The sequence below is a fragment of the Benincasa hispida genome, chromosome 11, assembly GCF_027475165.1.
Source record: "Benincasa hispida cultivar pf3 chromosome 11, pf3_genome.v1.1, whole genome shotgun sequence".
In the NCBI taxonomy this organism is placed as follows: Eukaryota; Viridiplantae; Streptophyta; class Magnoliopsida; order Cucurbitales; family Cucurbitaceae; genus Benincasa; species Benincasa hispida.
The window spans coordinates 66,126,802-66,134,954 of NC_143488.1; the positions used below are offsets into that span (position 1 = coordinate 66,126,802).

The 8,153-nt window shown below is 30.5% G+C and overlaps 1 pseudogene across 1 annotated transcript; it reads right to left on the bottom strand.

The window, feature by feature from the left end:
* Nucleotides 1-2,939: 2,939 nt before the first annotated feature.
* LOC120090320 (UDP-glycosyltransferase 73C6 pseudogene) lies at nucleotides 2,940-6,148 on the bottom strand (annotated as a pseudogene). The gene has a single exon (XR_016524748.1). The product of XR_016524748.1 is annotated as a UDP-glycosyltransferase 73C6 pseudogene (transcript).
* Between the last annotated feature and the right edge of the window lie 2,005 nt (nucleotides 6,149-8,153).

The following is an 8,153-nucleotide window of genomic DNA, read 5'->3' on the forward strand; positions in this document are numbered from 1 at the left end:
ACTTTTAATAAATCTTAAATTTAGTTCCCACTACTAGTTTATTATTTATTTATTCTTTAAAATAAATTTTTGTTTTCTATTATCTCTTTTACTATCAATTTTCAAACTGTATTCACATATTTCATTTTTTTGTATGAAAAATATTATTATTATTTAACCATTTTCAGTAAAATTAACTTTTGGAGACTAAACTTAAGATTTATTGAAAGTATATGAATTATAATTGGAATTTAAAGTACAAAGACTAAAAGTGAACAAAATTCAAAATATAGGGACTAAAATAATATTTTAACCTATAAAAAAAATATTAATAATGGTTGTTTCTTAACCAATATGTGAAAAATATTTATCTTCCCCTCCGACTTCAAGTAAAAATACTATGTCACTTAAATTATGCGTATTTTAGCAACATGACATGGGGTTTTTAGTTACTTGATATGTGAGGATTAGAAATTTGAATGTCTAACCCTTTTGTTGAACATATATATTTTAATTAGTTGAATTATGTATAGATCGACCAATATGATGCGAGTGATCAATATTTTTCTTAGAACAAAGTGTTTGGCGTACTTTCTACCTTGAGTATTTACTTCAACAAATATTTTAAATAAAAATATTTTATATCCAAATACCAAAAATTGTTTGTTTCCACCATTCAAATGATTCCATTAATTAAGAATATATTTTTTTTTCCCTAATAGATGTTTTTAAGAATTTCAAAATTTTCCCTTAATAGTTTATAATTTTTTTTTTTTTTTTTGAAAAATCATCTCTCAAGTGTTCTTTAAAAAAAATCAAAATTTTAATTTTTTTTGTTTATTAAAATTTAAAAAAAAAACTTTTTATCGTTTTAATCTATGCTACACATGATTTAAATTAACAACTTTTTTGTCTCCAAATATGTTAAAGAATATCTAATTTTATTAACTAAAAAAATTTCAAAAGCATTCACATATATTTGTAAAGGTATAATTGCTAAGTTTAATTCCTAAGATTGATTTGGGAGCTCCACTGGCCGAGATGTTAGCCATTAAAGAAGGATTATTCATCAAATCGCTGGAGAGGATGAATGTTCTTATGCTGCTGATTGTTGGATTGAGGAAATTAAAAGCCTTGAAAAGGAATTCGTCTCTTTTTCTTTCCTGTTTTGTGATCGTGATTGTAACAAATTGGCTGGAGATTTTTTTTATATATTATTATTATTTTTTTTTTTTTAACTTTTCAAGTATTTAATTTTGTTTTTGTTTTTTTTTAAAAAAAAAGTATTTGAAAATCATTGAAAATAATTTTTCAACACTCTCAAATTATGTTTTAAACTTTTTTTTTTTTTTATCAAAAGAGTTTAAATAAAAATGATTTTTTTAAAAACATAATTTTTTAGTCAATCCAAATATACCCTAAATGTGATTTTGAAATCTGACTTAAGTTTGAGTAAACTTGTTTGAAGATCTTGTGTTGTTGAAAAAACAACATTTTGTTAGTTAGACTTTAGGAGTAGATTATATTAAGGTTAGAAATATTAAAGTGGATGTAAATATCGATGCCGATTTTATGGAAATATAGATGTCCATGGAAATTTCATAAAACTATATGAAAATTGATGTAAAATATTATAATTAGTTAAGGAAACATTGATTATGTCTAAATTAGACTATAATTGACAATTTTTAATCATCGTTTCTATAAAATAAGACAATATGTAGATGTATATAACAAATTTTGATACGAGAGTAGAAATTTAAAAATAAATGGAAAAATAATTACAAAATGATATAAAGTTTAGGGAATATTTCAAGACAAAATCATGTGGAAATGAAAATTTTTATGGTAAAAGAAACAAAACTCACATTAATTCAATTTCAAAGTGAAACGATATGAAAATTTAATGGAAAAAGTGAAATGGAGTTAACAAATAAATATATATTTTTGTGACTTTCAAATTTAATTTCTTTGGAAAGAAAAATTATGGATTGAAAATAAAGTTGAAAATTGACAAAATTTGGAAATTAGAAAAAGTGGAATATTAAAAAGGTTTCATCTTCCATAAAAAATGGCATTAGCGTGTGAACCTATATTAACATGTAACTAGGTCGAAGGAAAGAAAACTCCATTTCTTTTTTTTTTTTTTTTTTTTTTTTACTTCCATCCTATAGGTTTTAAGTTTGAATAGTTTGTCTAAAATGAGCATAACTCAATATTGGTATGTAATCCAAAAGGTGGATGTAGTTTCACTTCTATGAACGGTGGTTGTACTAAAAAAAGTTCGAATAGTTTGAATAGGTTTGATGAAAAAATGGTTGAGAAAGACTTTGTTAAATCTTCGATGCTAGATACTCGATACTCGATAAGTTTCTACTCGATAATCGATGGAAATTTCCTTCTATCCTCGACGAATTTTTGTTCTTTGCTCGATGTAACACGATGAGTGCTGATCGATACTCTATTCTACTCGATGAGTATTAATCTTTACTCGATGCAACTTGAAGACAAAAACCTCTGACTCGATGCTACTCAATAGAAGAAAATCGGTATGCGATTCAACTCGAAGCTCTGAAATCGATACGATTTGATAACAAGATTGTGTTTTCATGATTTGCAGAAAGATTGATGTCAATCGAAAGAAGAAGATAAAGAGAAGAAGAAGAAACTGGTTTGGCCAATATACCTACGTCCACGGGAAGATTCACGTTCTTTTCTCATACAGCTTGTTTTGTTTACATAAAAATAGAAATTATGAACAACTCTTCTTTATTTTCTGATAAGTGGTATATATAACACATACCAACATATTGTTACAAGATAAAGCTAGTTATAAACTAAACTACCTATATTTGAGTCACGATTTCTTCACTCATATTAAAGCGAAAATCCCCTAATTGAGCTTCGACATTATTAGGGAAGAAAATAAAGATGGAAAAGGAAAAGGGAAGGTGGAAGAATAATCGGAAATGAGTCACCACATTCTGTTGAGAATTTATTAGAATTATTTCTCTCCACCGACCAAAGTAAGCTATGTGTAATTATTCTTTTATTTTTTTTGTATTATTGTGGAACCACGTTGGAGAGGAAATATGCTGTATAAATCAAATACATCATTGAATACAAAGAAAAGGCAGACGAAAAGGCATTCCTCAAAACAAAACTTATTATTCTTCAAATGGCATCAACACCTTCCATTCTCAAAGCTTCCTCCATGGGCAAAAGCATGTGCAGTAATATCTTCAATCAATCGGCTGAGATTCCGATGAGACGAACCTCCTTCAGCCACCGCCTTCTTCGCCTTCTCACCAATCACTTTACATCTCTCTCTCATCTCTTCTCTATCATCTCCATCCATCACCATCTCTATGGCTTCCTTCACTTTCTCCCTCTTCACCACCACCCTTCCCACATCTTCCTCTTCCCAATGCATATCCGTTCCCTCTCCCACACTCACACCCACCCTCAGTATCTCTACAATCAACTTATAATTGTACACTTGATCCCCAAACAGCGGCCACGTGATCATCGGCACCCCTGCAGATATCCCTTCAACGCTCGAATTCCATCCGCAATGCGTCAAGAAGCATCCAATTGCAGAGTGCGACAGTATCAGAACTTGTGGAGCCCATCCACGAATCACTATCCCATGCCCTTGTATTTTCTCCTCGAAATCATACTCCTCTAACCATTTCACTAGATCTTCCGTTAGATTTGCTTTTCTTATCACCCAAATGAATGGTCTGTTCGATGCTTCCAGTCCCAATCCAAGCTCTATGATTTGCGATGTGTCCAGATTACAGAGACTGCCCAACGAGACGTAAACAACCGATGACGGGTTCTGCCCGTCGAGCCATTTGGTGCATTCGTGTCCGTCGACTGAGGCTTTGTCGCCTCTTTCGACTTTGTCGAGTTCGTTGTCGTTGGAAAGCGAAAGAGGGCCTACACACCATACTTTTTCAGGCGCTTCTCTTCCTTTTATATATTCTGTTACATGCTCTGGATCCATTTCCTCAAATACATTTAAAACTACGCCATACGACTGCCGATCAGCCTCGAACATTGCTGAAGTAATTTGGGTCATGTAAGCATCGGTGGATTTATATAGCTGCGACCTGCGAAACTCAACTGGAAAAGGCAAGTCTGGTAAAGCCACGAATTTTGAATCAGGGATGGATTTCACAGCATCAACGTTAGTGATTAAAATCCGCAGACAGAGAAGGAAGAAGCAGCTCAAACTGTAGAAGACGAGCCTAGGTACGTGGAATTTCTGAGCGAGTTGGAAGGTCCAAGGGATGCACATGTCAGAGATGATGCAATTGGGACGAGGAGTGAGTTGTTCGAACAGTTTTTCCGATGGGTCGTAAAGGAGACTCACTGCTCTAAAAAATTGGGAAAAGGAAGCAAGTGAAGGTAGCAAATCGACATTCTCGCAGCCTTCTGGGAGGCCAGTTTCTTTGTTGCTTGGGAATTGGAGTTCAACAATATGGATTTGAAGGCCGGAACGAATGGCGCGAGTGAGAACAGAGTGGAAGCGGGCAGAGTTGAGAGGAGTGGTGACAATGGTGATTATGGCTCCACGGCGAGCGAGAAGCTTGGCGAGGTCGATCATGGGGATCATGTGGCCTTGTGCCATGAATGGGAAGAGAAGAAAGTGAGGTGTTATGTGGCTTTGAGAAGCCATGGGAGAGCTCTGTGAAAAGACAAGCCACTCCACTACCACGTCTTCAGAAAGGATTTATAAGCGCTCTTGGTAAAAGGGTAAGCAACATTTCTTGTTCTTGGAAGTTTCATGAACATATAACTTTGAATTTCATTTTGGGTCTCTATATTTTAAAATTTTGTTTAATTTCAATATCCTACTTTCAATAAATTTACTACTTTGTTATTTTTAATTGTTATTAAATTTTGATTTGTAACGATTTTTTCAATTTTATAATAATTTAGTCCTTAAACTTCAGTATATCATAATTTAGTCATTGTATCTTTAAATTCATGACAATAGTCTCTATAAAATTTTTATTTTATAAAAATATTAAGTCTCTAATTAGTTTATTGGTTTATTTATGCAAGAAAGGTCTTTAATTCTTAACACTAATTTCTATAATAGGGATTAAATTGTTATAAATTTTAAAGTTCAGGGATTAAATTATTTTGTTGTAAAGTTTAGAAACCAAATTGGTATGAAATTAAAAGTTTAGGAACTAAATTGTCACAAACCAAAATTTAGAAACTAAATTATTAAAGTTTGAAGACTAAAAGTGGTTTTTAACATTTTTAGAAAATATTATTATGTATTAGCATTTTTACTGTAAATCTTGAAAATATTTATATATATTGTATTTCCTTACATGGAAGTTATTATTACCTAACTAATTTAGGTAATGATCAACTTTGAGGTATTGAATTTAAGATTGATTAAAAATACAAGAAATAAAATTAGACATTTGAAAATATATGAACTAAAATTGAACTAACTTCAAAGTATGTAGACAAAAAAGATATTTTAATTAATGAAATTTAGTGAGTAATAATTTCTTATTTTCAAATACGTAACATTGTAGGGTCTATTTGACTATATTGTTGTTTCATGTGTTATTATTCAATTTTCTTTTAAAAAAAATTATTCTCATGTCTTGCTTCTATCTATTAAGTCCCTCTATTTTGAAAAGATCTCATCAAAGTCAAGTCTTAATAATTTATAAATAAAATTTGATCTTCGGTTAGTTTTTCAACCCAACATATTTTGTTGAACCACAAATTTAAGAGCAATACGCGAGTGTAGATAGATGTGACGTAAGGGCATGCATCAGTATTTTGGTGTTATTGGAAATGGGAACTAATGCGTGGTGCCGAAGGCCAAATTGAAGGGTGACAAAGTATGAATCGTTGCTGTTTTGAGACTTTTGGTTGGGATGGCTCATAGTCTTACAACAGCCTATGCCTAACTGACAAAGACAATATGGCTTCATTTTAGAGTGCCCACTCATTGCATATCCACGTATATACATCATGTTGGAGTCTTCTCCAAGTTCTTTTTGGACTTTCCTTCGGTTTTTTTCTTCTTTTTTCTTTTCAATTGAGTTTGGATGCATTTCTATGTAATTATAAAGACAACAATTTTAGTTGCCATCTCCAATAATGCTGAAAAGTCCTTTTGATAGGTTCAAAAGTCTATCCATCTTTTTTACGAAAAATTATAGTTGTCTCTTAATTAGTTATAAAGTTAAAAGAAGTCGTAAAGTAAAATATATTTGTATATGAGGAAATAATTTTAAATTATTTGATACATAATTTAAATTACCTAACATTTAAAAAGCAAAAAATATGTTTATTTTAAATTCCTAATGGATCATTTTCAAACTATAATTTCATTAGTTTAAACTTTTGTAATATCTTTAACCTTCAATTAATTGTTTTCTTTAATCTATAATCGTTTTAAGTTAGTCCTGGTTGAAAAATTTGTGAAATATTGATCAAAACGATACATTTGTTAAAAAGAAAAGAAAAGATAATAGATATCTCACTTTTGTTGACACTTACATTTAACTTGTTGGTTGCATAAAAAATCACATCATTTTAACTAAATATATAAGTCAATAAAAATATAAAAATTTTGTGAAAAAGAGTAATAAATATCTAAGATTAAAAATGAGGGAACTTTTGAGAGTACAATATTATTTATTTTCTTAGCCCACAGTGGTGAGGTGAAATAGGAACAGGCTAACAACCAACTATTTTTTCATATAAGATTCAAATAACATTGTGGCCAGTAGGTAGAAGAAGGGAACTAAAACAAAAATTACTTAAATATTATAGTATTTAGATTCATTATAACAAAAATTATAAAGGAAGAGAGTGAAACATTGAGCCTCTCCATATACCCACATGTAGAGCCAAATTTAATGTTGAACCATTCGGGAATTTTTACACCATACAAACTTACAGGTATATAGTGCTATATGTTTTCAATTGAGTTTGGATTCATGTAATGACAAAAGAAAGGTCATCCATTATGGTTTTGCAATTATATAGAACGTAATAGAAACAACAATTTTAGTTGTCATGTCCAATGCATTTGTATTCGTTTTTCTTTTCTTTTCTTTCTTGCCAAGTTTTCTTAAAAAAGATTTTGAGCTTTGTTCTTTATTTAAAAATGTTTCAATTCTTTCAAATGTTGTAATCATACATTTGAGTTCTCATAAATATTTCAAAGCTAAATTTGGAGAAAAATCCACTAGAGTATTGGACCAAAATTGAGACTTTGAAACAATGTAGTGTTGATTGAAACGAAAATTAAATTTTGATGATCAGAATGTGGACAACATATTGATATATTTATATTATTTGGTTATTTAAATGGGCTGATTAAAGTAATTTGTAATTAAATAGGTCATTTGGGAAATTCGGAAAGGGAACGAAACAGAGGAATTGCAGAAATGGCCGGTTTGGAAGAAGGATAATGTTCGAGAAAGGATTCTTTCATACTAGTTTGTTTTAACCATGCATTCTAACGCTTTTTTTCTTTGAAGAAGTCATGCATTCTAAACCCTAATAGCTATGGAATGTAGATTTTAAATATATATACATTTAAGTTATATAGAACTTAGCTTAACGGCAATTTGCATGGCCTATCTCCCTAGAACTATGTTATTGTCATATTTAATATTTTCTTTAGGAAATAAAACAAGCAAACGAACAAGCCCTAAGAATTATATCATGTGACAAACATATTTGAAGATTTAATATAGGACAAAATACACTTTTGGTCCCTAAGGTATAAGGTTCATGTCTATTTGGTCCATGAAGTTTCAAAACAGACATTTTAGTTTCTCATGTTTGCTAAATGCTTCTAAGTGGCCTCTGACTTAACATTAAATTAATTGAATGCTTACTAGATCATTACGTGTTGATTTAGACGTTAATTCTATTTGATGAGGTGTTAATTGTATTAGATTAGTTGGAAAATCAATGAAAATTTTATTTTAAAAAAGAAAGTTAGTTAAAATTGAAAAAGAAATGGGATGACTCCTCACTCAGAATACGAATGTTAATTGGAAAACAATGGCAAACACTGTAACAACAAAAATACTAACAGTAAGCAAACAAGTAAAGGCACATAGAAGTTGATTACCCAGTTTGATGATAATCCACCTATGTTTGGGGGGTAGTGT